The sequence below is a fragment of the Oreochromis aureus genome, linkage group 13, assembly GCF_013358895.1.
Source record: "Oreochromis aureus strain Israel breed Guangdong linkage group 13, ZZ_aureus, whole genome shotgun sequence".
Classification (NCBI taxonomy): Eukaryota; Metazoa; Chordata; class Actinopteri; order Cichliformes; family Cichlidae; genus Oreochromis; species Oreochromis aureus.
Window position 1 is genome coordinate 7,679,629 of NC_052954.1, and position 16,774 is coordinate 7,696,402.

General features: G+C 38.6%; 1 long non-coding RNA gene across 1 annotated transcript; it reads left to right on the top strand.

The window, feature by feature from the left end:
- The first annotated feature begins 13,528 nt into the window (after nucleotides 1-13,528).
- On the top strand, nucleotides 13,529-15,116 carry LOC120443336. The gene is made up of 3 exons (XR_005615362.1): nucleotides 13,529-13,708; nucleotides 14,610-14,638; nucleotides 15,076-15,116. It is a non-coding gene; the product is annotated as an uncharacterized LOC120443336 (long non-coding RNA).
- Nucleotides 15,117-16,774: the final 1,658 nt, after the last annotated feature.

A 16,774-nucleotide genomic window follows, 5' to 3' on the forward strand; every position in this document is an offset into this window, starting at 1 on the left:
TATGGGACATTTGAAGAACCTCCAGAGGAAGCAGTAGATACCTTTCTCAGCTTAGAAGCAGGACTGAGCTGCCTGTTGTCAGATGTGCAGTATGCCTTACTGATTATGAGTGGATTGTGTATCGCAGTGTTCAGATCCACATCAGGCAAATATGGTTTCTTTGACCCACACTCCAGAACACCCAGTGGTCTTCCTCTACCACTACTGTCACGTAATCGTGGTACAGCTGTGATGCTGAAATTCACACTCCTCAGTGACATGATTAAGAGGCTACAAGATTCTTATCAAATGATGGAGATATCACCCTCTTGTAACTATGAGCTGAAGCCTGTGCAGTTCTACAGTATGAGCACAGTCAACCTGAGTGATACTATCACAGACACAGTCTGCAGACCAACAGCTGCCACTGCTGTGGCACCTACTCACTCTGATAAAACTGTTGATGAAGCAAACTCCTCTACTCCAAGGAGAAACACAACCACTGATCTGACTGAGAACATCTTTTGTCAGATGTCCATTTGTACGCCACCGGTGAAACAAAAAGAAGACCACATGACTCAGTTCACATCATATGAAGATCAGAATCAACCTCCTAATATACCAACTGAAGAACTATGCAGTGAATTAAATTTCTTTCCATCGAATGATGCTTTTTCATGTCAATCAAATGCTGCAATAACAAATGTTGCTGCCTGTGATCTTTCTGATATAGTTTTACAAAAACTGAAAAAGGTTAATAAACAACAAAGGCACAAAATGAAAAGAAGATTAATGGCATCAGAGAAACCCAGAAATCAGAGAAAAGAAAACCAAAAAAGGAAAGAACGACAAAAGTATGCTTCAAATAAAGAGTACAAAGAAAAGAAAAAATCTTGCACAAGCGAGGCATACAAAAACAATCCTGAAGTTAGACAGAAAAAACAACAATATATGAAAAGACGTTATTGTGAGAATGATGAATTCAGACAGAAACAACAGCGATATATTAGAAGACGTTACTGTGAAAATGATGAATTCAGAAAGAAACAAAAACAATATGTTAAAACACGTTTTTCTGAGAATGCTACAGTTAGAAAGAAACAACAACAATATATTAAAAGACGTTACTGTGAGAATGCTGAATTCAGAAAGGCACAACAACAATATATTAAAAGACGCTATTGTGATGATGCTGAATTTAGAAAAAAACAAAAAAACTACATCACTAAAAGGTATCAAGAAAGCCCAGAATTCAGAGAGAGACAGAGATCTCGAGTTACTCGGCGGTATGCAAATGACAACACCTTCAGAGTAAGACACAGACAACTAATGAAACAACTAATGCGAGACAGGTATCAAAGTAATCTTGCATTCAGGATTATGCACAACATGAGATGTGCAATGAAAATAAAAAGGAAATACAGATGGGTGAACAGACAAACCCAAGAGAGTGACAACAGTGTGATCAACGAGGCCATATCTGTGTTCAAATCACAAATCAAAGTTGGACCATCATACCCATGTACTGTATGTTTCAAGGCTTCATTTCCAAACCAAGTGCGACCCTGCACAAGGTCAAATTATGTCAAAAACCCACAAGTGGTTGCAACATGTTTGACAGGAAAGTATGTTCATGTTTGTGATGAAAACTGCAGAAATGAGCAGTGCAAAGTGCCTGATGAGAGAAAGAGAGAGTGGATTTGTCACACCTGCCACACTCATCTTAAAAATGGATCCATGCCAGCACTTGCTGTTGCCAATAAACTGGAGCTTGCTGATATTCCACCTGAACTGTCTGATCTCAACATACTGGAGAGACATCTCATAGCCAAGTGCATACCATTTGCCAAGATCATTCCTCTTCCCAAAGGCAGACAGAGAGCAATTAGAGGAAATGTGGTCTGTGTCCCATCAGAGGTACAGGAAACTGTTGAAGCACTACCTCGATTGAGAATTAATTCTCAGGTGATGAGAGTAAAATTGAAGAGACGCTTGTCTTACTAAGGTCATCAGCTGTTTCAGACTGTAAGCTGGTCTAAACTTGTGCAAGCACTGCATAAACTCAAGCAGATTCATCCACAGTATAAGGATGTGAGCATCAGAGATGATGCTGAGCTGTGTGATCCAACACTTCCTGATGAAGATGATGAGGATGATGATGATGAAAACATGAATGAGGACGATTATGATGAGGCTGATTTAATGGAAATTGACAGCTGTGAGAAAAATGCACTATGTGAAGCACAAAATAAAAATGAACAGAATATTGACATGTTACCCTGTGATGGTGAACAACCACATGAGCAGATGAGAGATGATTCAGACCAAGCAGATGGACTGACTAATGGTGGTTTTGCACTGGAGTCCTGTTTGCAGCCCCCTGATGTGGCTGAGGAGATATTATGTTTCAGTGAAGGAATCTACTCTGTTGCTCCTGCAGAGAGAAACAATCCAATAAGTTTTTTCAAAACACCTAAACTGGAGGCCATGGCCTTCCCTGTGCAGTTTCCTACAGGTCAAAACACACTGGATGAAAGAAGGCTGATCAAAGTATCCCCCAGTGGGTATTTCAAATCAAGACTTTTCTGCACTGATGATCGTTTTGCCAAAGACACAAACTATTTGTTCTTTGCACAGTTTGTGACTGAAATACATTTGGCTACTTCCAGCATGACAATACAGTTAAGAAAGGCAAAGCCTTTGACCAGAGATGGGAGAAAAATAACCTCAGGCATGTTACAAGATAAACATGAGGTGGAGAAACTGGTGCGAAATAAAGATGCAGTGAGATTCATGCAGCCTCTGAGAGGAACCCCAGCCTATTGGGAGAAAACAACAAGAGATCTTTTTGCCATGATCAGACAGTTGGGAACTCCCACGTTCTTTTGCACATTTTCAGCTGCTGAAATGCGCTGGCCTGAAGTGATTGAGGCAATAACAAGGCAACAAGGAGAACAAGTGAATTTTGAAGGGCTTGACTGGTCAGCAAAGTGTGACATCCTGAGAAGCAATCCTGTCACAACAATGCGCATGTTTGACAAGAGAGTTGAAGCATTATTCAGAGATTTACTCTTATCTCCTGCAGAGCCACTTGGCAAAGTTATTGACTACTTTTACAGAGTCGAGTTTCAGCACAGAGGAAGCCCACACATACACTGCCTCCTGTGGGTAGAAGGTGCTCCTGTGTTTGAGGAGGATGATGATCAAACTGTTGTTGATTTTATAAACAAATACATCACAGCTCAGCTGCCTGATCCACATAAACAACCTGAACTGTACAAGAAAGTAACAGAAGTGCAAAAACACAGTAAGAACCACACAAAGACGTGCTTTAGGAGTTTAAGCTCCGGTGCCGTTTGGTTTTCCCAAACCACCCTGCAATGAGACAATGATCACAAGACCCAGTGAGGATGATGAACTGGAGGTAGAAACAGCAAAGAACAAGCTCAGACCACTGAACCAGCTACTGAATGAACCTGAAACTGCTTCCATGAGTTTAGAGCAGCTCTTGGCAAGATGCAAGTTGACGCATGCAGAATATGAGAGATACCTGAATAAAATGAACACAAGGAGTACGATCATACTAAAGCGTGATCCAAAAGACTCTTGGATAAACGGCTATAATCCACATCTGCTTGAAGCCTGGAACAGTAATATCGACATAAGCTTTGTTCTAGATGCTTTCGGCGCAGCAAATTATTTAATGAAATATATATCAAAAAAAGAGGGCGGGCTGTCTGAGTACCTGAAAACTGTCATTGAGAACTCCCATAAGGACAGTGTAAATGAGTGCGATGAAATGAGAGCCGTCATGCAGGCATATTCAAAGAAGCGAGAGATCAGTGCACAGGAGTGTGTTGCTCGTGCATGTGGTCTTCACATGAAGCAATGTTCACGTGCTGTAATATTCATACCAACTGACGATAATCCAGTGAAAATGAGCCGTCCCCTGTCTGTTCTGGACAACACAACACCTGAGTCTTCCAATGTTTGGATGACATCTTTGAATGACAAATACAAAGCCAGACCTGAAACACCAGAGTATGAGGAGATGTGCATGGCAGACTTTGCTGCTACTTGCAGGATTGTCTATGGCCAACAGACAAAAGGTAAAGATGTTTTGCCCTTCTCAGTGAGATGGGATTTGTGCAAAGGCGCAAAAACGATAAGCCTGCTATCATCAGATTTCACCGCTGCTCACAAGAAAAACATCCAGAGCAATATTACGGAAGACTGCTTAAACTGTACCTTCCTCATCGTTCAGACCACGAACTGAAACCACCATCTTTGCCAACCTATCAGGCTTTCTATGGTGCTGGCTGTGTACAGCTACCAGGTACTGACCGTCTTGAGTACGTGCAACACATTGTCAAAAGAAACAGAGAAAAATATGAGAAAAACAGTGAGGAGATCGAGAGCGCTGTTGAGGAATATGAGCAGAACAGAGGTGTGACTGACGAATGGTGTAATCTGGCACCTGAATCAGATCTTGTAAGGTTGCCACTTGTTGAACAAGAAAGAGAGCGAGACAATGAAAATGAACAGGAAGATGTGCCCGACTACAGCCGTCAGGCTGATGCTTCAACAGAAGTCAGAGCCATCAGGGAACCCCTGCTATTGATCCCACATTGTTACGTCAGATGTTTCAGAATCTGAATAAGAAGCAAGCCTGCATATTTTATGCAGTTAGAGACTGGTGCATTAAAAGAGTCTGTGCTCTAAATCCGAGCAGTTTTTCTTTTATATTAATGGTGGTGCTGGAACAGGAAAATCACATCTTATCAAATGCATCTACTCAGAAGCATCTAAGATACTGAGCAAAGTGCCCAGATATGCAGACGACATTGACATATCAAAACCCACTGTCCTGTTAACTGCTTTCACTGGGACTGCAGCTTTTAACATTTCTGGAACAACACTGCATTCTCTTCTCAAGCTCCCTAGAAGCTTAAAACCTCCTATTCAGGGACTTGGCAATCAGCTGGATGAAGTCAGATCAGAACTTTTGAATGCTGAAATAATCATCATTGACGAAGTGTCTATGGTGTCAAGACATCTCTTTGCATATGTAGATGCAAGACTCAAACAGATCAAAGGGACTCGGAGACCCTTTGGAGGCATGTCAGTCATTGCTGTTGGAGACTTCTATCAGCTACCCCCAGTGCGACAGTCTAAACCTCTCTGTGTGCACGACCCGTCCGAGATCGACCTGTGGCGGGAGCATTTTCAGATGATCACTCTGACTGAGATTATGCGTCAGAAAGATGATGTTGTCTTTGCTGAGATGCTGAACAGAATCCGTGTGAAAGGAAAGTTGGATGAGCTTTGCGAAGCAGATAGAAATTTGTTGTCACAGGCCATAACTGAACCAGCCCTTTGTCCGACTGATGCGTTGCACATTTTTGCAACTAATAAAGAAGTGGATGCACACAACTCTGCAACACTGGCTCTGCTCCATACTCATATTATTGGCATCCATGCAGATGATTATAGAAAGGATCCTAGAACTGGCAGAATGGCACTTCAAGACAGACCATTCAAAGGAGGTAAAAACGAGTTACCAGACACACTGAAAGTTGCAGAAGGAGCTCGTGTCATGCTCACTAGAAACATTGACATACAAAATGGTTTGGTTAATGGAGCTTTTGGAAAACTACTTAGAGTTGTTTACTCTGAAAACGACCAACACATCATCAAGCTTGGACTTAAAATGGATAATGAGACATCTGGAAAGAATAATCGCACACCAGCTGACAACATGGTGTACATTGAGAGAGCAGAGGAGAATCTAAAGCAGAAAGGAGTGGTACGAAGACAGTTCCCAGTGAAGCTGGCCTTTGCATGTACAATACATAAGGTACAGGGAATGACAACCACATCAGCTGTTGTCTCTCTTAAGAGCATTTTTGAGCCCGGCATGGCCTACGTAGCTGTCAGTAGAGTGACGTCTCTCAGTGGACTGTATCTTCTTGATATGGAGGAGAAAAAAATATTCACCAACCCAGAAATCACTGCAGCGCTTGAGAACATGAGACAAGCCAACCTTGATGACATGATGCCTCTTCTACACGTGAGACAAACACTGAGCAGGTCAGACGTTTTCACCATTGTTCATCATAATACAGAGGGACTGCCAGCTCACATTAATGACATCAAGAGTCACCATGAATTGTGTCTAGCAGATGTTTTGTGCCTAACAGAAACACACCTGCGGGGCTCTTTTGTCGCAGAGAGTCTCCACTTGGAAAATTACAATTTGTTCAAACGCAACAGACACCTGTCCTACACAAACTTTCCCCAAATGGCAAACAGAAGTGGTGGTGGAGTTGCTGTTTATGTGAAAAGTGACATTCAAGTGCATGAAAAACAGTACATCCATAATGTAACTGACCTCGAATTTCTGGCTTTAAAGGTTGAAGCACCAGTCAGTGCTCTGATTGCAGTTGTGTACAGACCTCCAGACTACACTCTGAGGCCATTCCTGAAAAACCTGGTAAGCCTATTAGACTCATTAGAGATCATGGACTGTCATCCCATCATAGTTTGTGGTGATTTTAATGAGAATGTTTTATCCAGTGCAAACAAACCAATCCTGGAGCTGTTTGAATCTAGGGGATACGCACAGGTCATCACTGCCCCTACCACAGAGAAGAACACACTGCTTGACCTTATTTTCATTTCTCAGCCAGAGCGATGTCTCCATTCTGGAGTCATGAAGACCTACCATAGTTACCATGACCCTGTATACTGTGTATTGTCCTGTGATGATTCATGAACTATATCTTTGAATACAGTAAGTAATTTTTATATTTCTGAATGACTTAAGAAAGTAGAGCGATATTTAAAAGTTGACTTAAGAAAAAACGCCCTGCATTGCAGTATAATGTTTGAATTTTTTTTTACATAAAATACAATTAAATGAATTAAGTAATGATATCAGTAAAATATGACAATTTTATTTATTACAGAAAATCTAAAAATCAGTAATCTATTAATGTCAGAAAAATCAAATATACCAGTTTAAAACGAACAGTGTAGGCATATCCTCTCTGCAGCCAGGCTTCAAAATCCTGCCAGGCTGCCCCAGTCTCACTGTGGCTGGGAGGGAGGGAGGGTGGACCAGAGGATTGCCCACACAACACATAAATGTTCAACAGCTTCTTCATTGTTTCTGAGAGAACAACACAGACTAACGGTTGCTTTTTTTTAAAAAGCAAAAAGCAAAAGAAAAACCTAATTACAGCAATAATGACAGTTAAGCCAGTTTATCTGTGCCTGTATTTTGAAATAATATTTACAAAAAATGTTATTGATTTCAGTTTGTTATAATCTTTAAAGTTTTTCAAAAGTATATGATTATATATTTGGACAAATCTTTCGATGAAACATACATTTTTATGAGCTTTTATCATGTTTCAGCCAGTCCCATATGATGCAGTGCATTTATCAGGGTGGGTCTGGGTCTGGGATGATAAATGCACTGGCTGATAACTGCACATTTCTGGCCAGAAATATTTCAGCAGTGTTACATATGCACTACATATGTTACACTTGCTTTTTGTTACCAGCGGATACCCTACATTTGTATAGACATTGGGTGGTGTGAGGCTGGGGAGCTGAGTGGAGTGGGTAGGTGGGAGTTGAATGGGGGGGGGGTTTATAAGGTTCCTTTTTTTTTTTTTTTTTTGTTAAGAGAGACACAGTTCTGTGTCTTCTCCAAGCTTCACATGTAAAATCCAACAGTGTGAAGCACATAGCAGCCAGAAACTGTAATGCCACAGATCAGAGAGGCTTCATCATCATCATCTTCATCGCTGTACGATCAGAGCGTGAGACTTCACATCTGGAGCACAGGAGAGATTCTGTGATAAGTCCTCCTTCTTGCTTGTCCCACAAGCAGTCGGTGAGATTTACTCACAACAAAAAGGGTTAATGACATTATTTTCATGAAAACATGTATTAATTCTTTGTAAAGTGTTTAAATTGTGTTTTCACTTGACCTTAGGAGTGTTAGAGTGTATTTTAATGTCTGTACTCAGGTGTTTCCCTCTGTGATCCATCCCCTTCAGAGCTGAGACACTCAGGACTGAACAGACTGCACAGTTTCTGTGACTGAGCCTTCAAAACACCTTCTTTGAAACCACACATGATAGAAGGGCTTTATATTTGCAGCAGCACTACTAAAGGTATTCAGTTTATTACAGGATGTGTTTGTTTCTTAGGACCAGCTCTAAGTGCACACTACCTAACATATACACCTTTCTGTTTATTGCAAACCAACTACTCTGGATCATATGGCCAGTTGGCAGGACTGTTGCTGCAGGACAACATCCCTGGAGATCACCATCATTGTCAGACTGACTGTGCCTCCTCTGTGCAGTGTCAAGATCCTCCTTAAATGAGTGTGTAAGTTAACATTTTCATTATTTTATTCCCTTTGACAAGTATCACCGGTATTTACATTTACAACTACATATGTTCCTGTTTTCTGCTCTTCTTTTAAAGTCCTCCGCTATCCTGCTTCTGTGCTGCTTGCCACACATCAAACACTGGCCGGATGACAGGGAGGATCCACTCTGAAGTCACTGGACATGATGAGGATCATATGGGACTTTATACTTTCATAGAAACGTTGTGCTCTTTGATTACCGGTTTTAAATGGACATAATGACTGCCTCTCTCTGATCAACAGGCTAAAGGATTGTTTTCATTGTTAGTGCTCTGTACAGTGTATGCTTATTTAATATTTCATCACAGAGCAAACCTTTATTTATTTAACATATTTTTATTTTGTTTTAATGTTGAATTAGCTGTGGGGATTTTTTTAACTGGCCACTCGGGATGTCATATGACCAGAAATGTGGTAACTTCAATTCTACACTATGTAAAAAAAAATCTGCTAAGAACGAAACACAGACAAAAAACCCCCAAGAGAACTCAAATTCATTCCATGTAATCCAATCTAAAACATTTTAAACTGCTGAACAGCAACACAAACACTGTTAAAAAACAGTGTTAACAGAATGATTATGATGAGTTTGTACCAAAGTTTCAGGTCACATGGCACACCTAGTGTGTAATGTGGGGTATCAGCTGGTAAGTATAGGTTTATTCATATTTGTGTCCTTAGAGTTAAGATAGATAAAGCCTTGTGTATAATAATTAGTCATAACCACAACTCAAAGTCAGGGACTAACTAAATTTGTGACTTTGTGTCTGAGCCCACAGACACAAAGGTTAAAACACAGTGTTAAAAAGCATTTAGTGGCATGGCTGAACAATGCTGTAAATTAATGATACTTATTTATCCATGTTCACAAAAAGGACTAATATGTTCATTTGATTATTTGTATGTGTTAAACTGTGTCACCACCTTAGGCTTTCATTTGAGTTTACTCAAAAATATCTATACAGTTCTCTTTTACCACTATGTGGACACTGTTTACATTAAAACATAAAAAAGAATGAGTAATAAAAAGATGTGTAGACAGAGCAGTGGATTAAGTAGACCGATAGAAACAGCTGTTCAGCCATGTTCTAAGAAACCAACACAAGACAACACAGGTTCAGGATTGTGGTTTTAAAAGTTGAATTTTCATGTATTTCATATGTTGCTTATTATTTTCATTTAGTTATTTAATTTAGATATTTTTATTTATTCTACTGTGAAGTGTATAACAAAAAAAGCTACTTTAATTTCAATTTTATTTGTTTATTATTTTGTAATTTGTTCTTTAAGAATGGAGTCTGTGCCAAAAACTAAAGTTGAACAGACACATGACAGAATCAGATTATTAACACCTTAAAACATTGCAAATGTCTCTTTTTAAAATAATTGTTATTCTATTTTGAAAAAAAAACAAACATTTGTTGAACTATTTTAAGGCCTTTTCAGAAAGAAGCTGTACAATATGACTTAAGATTTTTGTGTTATTTTCTATGACATACAAAACAAATTGATGTATGTAATACCATTAAACATGATATACACATGTGTATATGTCTGAAAAACATTATGCTGTATATTAAAGTTTGTATTTTCTCCAGAATGTTTGTTCATCTGTTCAGCTCAATTCAACAAATTTGTTTTTACATTTATTTTTATTATTTTTTTTATGAATTAGAGATTTATAATACATAATTCCACTCTTTAAGTGATTAGAAGAATATGAACTTTTGTTATTCATTCAGAGGTTTTCTGACTCTAAATTTTCTTTTGTCATTACTCATCTTTTTCTAATTTACATTGTAAACATGCTCAGCTATTTTCCAACTTCTTCTGTATGAAAATTAGCTTTCAAAAGTTCTGCACTTTTGTTTTCAGGTTAAAAATTCTGTATTTTCCAGCTAATTCAGCATTTTTAGCTTAATATTCAGTAATTATTTCATTTCAGTGCATACATTCAGAATCAAGCATTCACACTGCAGTTTCTTCAGAAAATGCACTTTCTAGTTAGTGTGAATGCTTGTAAAAGCATTCACAGTATTGTTGTTGTAATATTTATTATTATATCATATTCCGTACGTTTTTTGGCATCTAACTCCTTCAAAACCGTTCAACTTAGAAAAACCATTCAAACACCGTTAGATTCCTCTTCTTTTGGACATGACTGCTTCTACTTTTCTCATTTATAACATTTATATTTTTAAAATTATTCAACTTTTTTCAACAAAAATTTCCCATGTATTTCAATGGGGAGACCCTTCAAATCCTCATTCAACTTACTCATTTTCAAACTGTATCTACTTCAACATACGTTGACATAGAGCCACCATTGAAACTTTAAAACGAAGACAAGACATTCAACTATTCAACTTGTATTTATCTTTTCAATATCTGTTATACTTTTTCTTCAGTTCCAGTTTAAGTTTCATGATGTTTTTTCAGCCATTTCAGAGTTTATAATGGGTGTGTATGGGACGGAATGTTGGGGCTAGAGTGAGACAGCTCAACTGCTAGAGTGAGAGGAGCGAAAAAATTAATCTTAAAATCTTTTTAAAACTGCTGCTGTGTCCGCAGCGTTTGCTCTACAGGTATGATTTTACCCTCAAAACGTAGCCATCGCTGTCCTCTTTCATCCAATGTGTTTACTATTGTACTAGGTGTTATGGTTCTTTCATAAATGTCACCAAAGCACAGACTCCTCCCTCCAACTCCTCCATAGACTCCAATGTTAAAATGGCTCAGAAGGTTCCTTTGAAAATCAGAAGAGCAGGCTGTCTTTACACTGTCACCACGTCCATATAATAAACTCCACAGGCATGAAAACTGAGAATTAGGTAGACTGGACATTGCTGCCGCTCACGGTGAAAGAATTTCGTCAATAGGACCTGTACTTTTCATTTGGGAGCGATTTGTTTGGGCCTGACTTTTCTGTTCATTTTAAGCAGCAAAAGTGAGGTGCATGTCTGTGTGCGTGTGTATGGAGCCCCTGGCTCAGTCACTATAGCAACCAGGCTCACACCTGCCTGCCTAACGAGCTCTCTCTCTCACTCTGCCAAGATTCATCTTGAACACTTCTCTTTCAACTGCTGCTGTGTCCACAGTGTTTGGTCTACAGCCATCATTTTACCCTCAAAACGAAGCCATCGTTGTTCTCTTTCCAACACTGTGTCTTTCAAAGCTCAGAGATGTAAAGTTTTTAAACTGTGTGGATCCAAGTGGAGGGATCACATTTTAGTCATTCAGTGATTCAAAGAAAATGAACTTTTAATATTCATTCAGATGTTTTCTGACTCTAAATTTTCTTTTCTCATTACTTAGGTTTTTCTAATTTACATTTAAAACATTTTCAGCTATTTTCCAACTTCTTCTCTGTGCTTGTCAGCTTTTAGCAGTTCAGCACTTTTGTTTTCAGGTGAAAATTTCTGTATTTTTCATCTCATTCAACATTTTTAACTTAAAATTCAGCAATTAATTCTTTTCAGTGCATATATTCAGATTCAAGCATTCACACTGCAGTTTCTTCAGAAAATGCACTTTCTAGTTAGTGTGAATGCTTGTAAAAGCATTCACAGTATTGTTGTTGTAATCTTTATTATTCTATTTTCTATATTCCGTACGTTTTTTGTACTCTATCTCCTTCAAAACCGTTCAACTTAGAAAAACCATTCAAACACCGTTAGATTCCTCTTCTTTTGGACACGACTGCTTCTATTTTTCTCATTTTTAACATTTATATTTTTAATTTTATTCAACTTTTTTCAACAAAAATTTCCCATGTATTTCAATGGGGAGACCCTTCAAATTCTCCTTCAACTTACTCATTTTCAAACTGTATCTACTTCCATATACATTGACATAGAGCCACCATTCAAACTTTAAAACGAAGACAAGACATTCAACTATTGAACCTGTATTTATCTTTTCAATATCTATTATACTTTTTCTTCAGTTCCAGTTTAAGTTTCATGATGTTTTTTCACCCGTTTCAGAGTTTATAATGGGTGTGTATGGGACGGAATGTTGGGGCTAGAGTGAGACAGCTGAACTGCTAGAGTGAGAGGAGCAAAAAAATTAATCTTAAAATATTTTTTAAAACTGCTGCTGTGTCCACGGTGTTTGGTCTACACGTATGATTTTACCCTCAAAACGTAGCCATCGCTGTCCTCTTTCATCCAATGTGTTTACTATTGTACTAGGTGTTATGGTTCTTTCATAAATGTCACCAAAGCACAGCCTCCTCCCTCCAACTCCTCCATAGACTCTAATGTTAAAATGGCTCAGAAGGTTCGTTTGAAAACCGGAAGTACAGGCTGTCTTTACACTGTCACCACGTCCATATAATAAACTCCACAAGCATGAAAACTGAGAATTAGGTAGACTGGACATTGCTGCCGCTCACGGTGAAAGAATTTCGTCAATAGGAGCTGTACTTTTCATTTGGGAGCGATTTGTTTCGACCTGACTTTTCTGTTCATTTTAAGCAGCAAAAGTGAGGTGCATGTCTGTGTGCATGTGTACTGAGCCATTGGGTGCAGTCACTATAGCAACCAGGCTCACACCTGCCTGCTTAACGATCTCAGTCTCTCACTGTGCCAAGGTTAAACCTAAAAATGTCTGTTACATCTAAGCAGTTGTAGTAAGATTAACTTTTTCAATAGGTACAATAAGACAGGTTTTGACAGGGTTTTGCCACAGATTAACAGTGTGTCAGTAGTTAGTATAGGCCAACTGAATAGAGCATTCTCATTGCCCTGTTAAATTCAAGTTGATTGTGTATTGGTGGACTTGTCTTCTCCACAGAGGTTTTTCAGATCTGGGCGGTTGGAGTCCGTTGATGACTTTAAAATAATCTTTTCTGATTGGATAGTTAAAGCTCTACCTGTCTGTAGTTGATTTTCCCACATTTTAAATAATCTAATCTCATTTAATGTCTCTGTTTTTAGTCTGTATAATTTATCTCCCCACTAATACACACAAAGTAGTCTTAAAATAAAACCCATAAAACAGTTCAAGATGACATACTTTTTATTTGCTAATTTAATGCCAGTTGCCCTCTTTCCTGAGTATAAGCGAATTAGTGACATAAAGAGAAAAAGTACCAATTTGTATGCTGATGAGTCTTGTGTGTTTTTTTTTCTCTGTCTCGCTATGACAGAGAAATGTATATGCTCAATATTGCTGTTTAAACTGATGCTCAAATTTCCAAGCACCACCTGAACGCCTCATCGGTCTTTAACTACTCACTGCACCAACTGTCGTCATTCCGCTTTGCTCTCTGCTGTGGTAAGTACAATACACTCAGTACAGCACTGTTTAATTTTTATGATGGTAAAAATACATGTTTGACATTTAAACTCACATATCAAGTCTTTTTAAAGTTCAACACAGTTCAAAGAATAAAGAAAGCAAAAAAAAATAATAACTTTATATCATTTATATAGGTTTATGACTTTTGCTGTTAGCAGCAGTGCTAACGCTAGCTTCAGTGCTAACGCTAGCTATAGTGCTAACACTAGCCTTAGCAGTTGTTAACTGACAAAAAGAATATTCCTATGATATTCCTGTGATATTTATTGGGGGTCAGTAAGACAAAAGTAACAAATGAGCTTTATTATTGCCATTGTGGCTCAGTTTTAACACTAAGAGCGCTTTATGACTTTTGCTGTTAGTAGCAGTGCTAACGCTATCTTCAATGCTAACGCTAGCTTCAATGCTAACGCTAGCATCAATGCTAATGCTACCTATAATGCTAACACTAGCCTTAGCAGTTGTTAACTGACAAAAAGAATATTCCTGTGATATTTATTGGCGGTCAGTGAGACAAAAGTAACAAATGATTTTTATTATTGCCATTGTGGCTCAGTTTTAACAGTAAGACTGCTAGTGCTAGCAGCAGTGCTAACACTACCTGAAGTGCTAACGCTAGCAGGAAGGCTAGCGCTAGCAGCAATGCTAACGCTAGTAACAGTCTAACAGTAGCCTTACATAAGTACTTAAATCAATACTTCAGTTAATTAGTTTGAATTATAAAATGGCTGCTGTATCAGCTGGGGTGCTATATTACTCTATAATTACCCTGCTGACTATAAGTTCAGTGTATCATGTCATGCGGCCTTTGTATTTCTGTTAGTCTAATAACACTGTACAGACAACTAACATATTATTTCTCTTCTTACACTTTCAGGAACTTGACTCGCATCTGTGCTTTGCCTGGTAGGTGTGCACACACTGTAAGAGAAGTAGACCAAAATAAAAAAACATAATCTGACTGACTATATAAGCTGTAAAGTGATGGGTTCAAACTTCGTGCTAGACCTTTTAAACACATTTTTATAATAAATACACATAAGTTCAGCTTAACAATTGGGCTAAAATATTTTTTTCAGACATTTTGTAGTCACATTACATGTGATTAGTTAACGATTCACTCAATCATATTTATATTTTAAAATATTATTGCTGAATTTAATTAAATATTTATTCTTTTAAAAAGTGCCCAATTATGCAACTTTTTGCACATGGCAGCCGACAGCAGTATAGCTTGAATATTTCTTTTGTCCTTTTTCAGTAGTCACAATTAGTTTATACAATTACCATGTGATATCATTTTAATGAATTATTATTGTTTTTTTCTTGTTTTTTGTTCACAGTGTGCAGAAGAAGAACAAGGACCAGATCTCCAGTCTTCTCTCACATCCCAACCCCCAACCCCTCTATCCTCTGTACTGCTCCACCTGTTGTCTCTGCCTTCTTTCCATCTGTATTTCACCCTGTGGTTTGTGAGAAATTTTGCCAAACCAAGAATCTTATTGCGGTTTGATTTCAAAGCCGCGTCTCTAATTTTAGAGTTCGAAGGAACTCTAATTCACGGTTTAATTGGGATTTCCCAGCCGTGTCTTTCCTGCTCTGTCTGTTCTCTCTGCTAAATTTTCTCTCTACCTGTTTTTCACTCCTGGCTTGCTGCTGAATAATGGCAAGCCAATAAAGCAATAAAGAGTGCATATTTTGCCTCAACCTATGAACAAACTGAACAAACAAAGAAAACTCTGCGGTTTGATTTCAAAGCAGCGTCTCTCTAATTTTAGAGTTCAAAGGAACTCTAATTCACGGTTTAATTGGGATTTCCCAGCCGTGTCTTTCCTGCTCTGTCTGTTCTCTCTGCTAAATTTTCTCTCTACCTGTTTTTCACTCTTGGCTTGCTGCTGAAAAATGCCAAGCCATTAAAGCAATAAAGAGTGCATATTGCCTCTACCTGAGAACAAACTGAACAAATAAAGAAAACTCTAATTCACGGTCTGATTGTGATTTCCCAGCCGTGTCTCTCCTGCTCTGTCTATTCTCTCTTCTAAATTTTCTCTCTACCTGTTTTTCATTCTGGGCTTGCTGCTAAGTTGTGCCAAGCCCATAAAGAGAGTGCATATTATTCTCTCGACTGACAAAAAAAACTGTCAAACAAAGACATCTGTTTCTGAGAAATAAAAACTGAAATATAAAGACAAAGACAACATCTCCTGCTGTGTGCCACTCTTATTTTTTGAATATATTTTCTAAAGACTAAGAGAAACACAGGTGTGTAAAATGCCAAGGAAGCAGAAAAGTCACAAGCTGCAAAACAACGCTGGAAGAAGTTCCATGAGTTTCACAGTGTACCAACATGTGAACAAGCTGAGTGTGATTTTCCTAAGGGCTCTGCAGAAGACAGTGTGTCTGCAAAGACCAATGCTGATGGTGTCAAACAGACAGGTCAACATGTTCCTGCACATGTACAACAGGTATCCTATGCTGATGCTGTAAAGACTGGATTGCAGCATGAATTTAATGAACATCGGGTAAACCATAGAGACCAACCTGAGGTGTCAAGTTCCCCACAGGTGGGTTATGCTGACATTGTGAAAAGAGGCCATCACAGTGATGTGGCAGGACGATCTCATTCAGAAAGAGTGAACCTTGAAAACCAGCCCTCTGTAGCACATGTCTGTGCATCTCACAGTCAGGCTCATCCTAAATATGGGGACTCCAGAAACAGTCAGTGCACATGTAACTCAATCACATTTCTTGCATTCCTTCATGAGAATGAAAACATGACTACAGCTGACCTTAATCTGGTCTTGGATAAAGGTGATGTGATGTACAAAGAGGCCAAGAAAAGATTCCCCAAAAGTATTCATTTGGCAACCGATGAGCTGCCAGACAAAGTTGATGCTCGCAGATCTATGTATCATGTCGACATGACACAGCCTTCCCGGTATGGGACATTTGGAGAACCTTCAGAGGAAGCAGTAGATACCTTTCTCAGCTTAGAAGCAGGACTGAGCTGCCTGTTGTCAGATGTGCAGTATGCCTTACTAA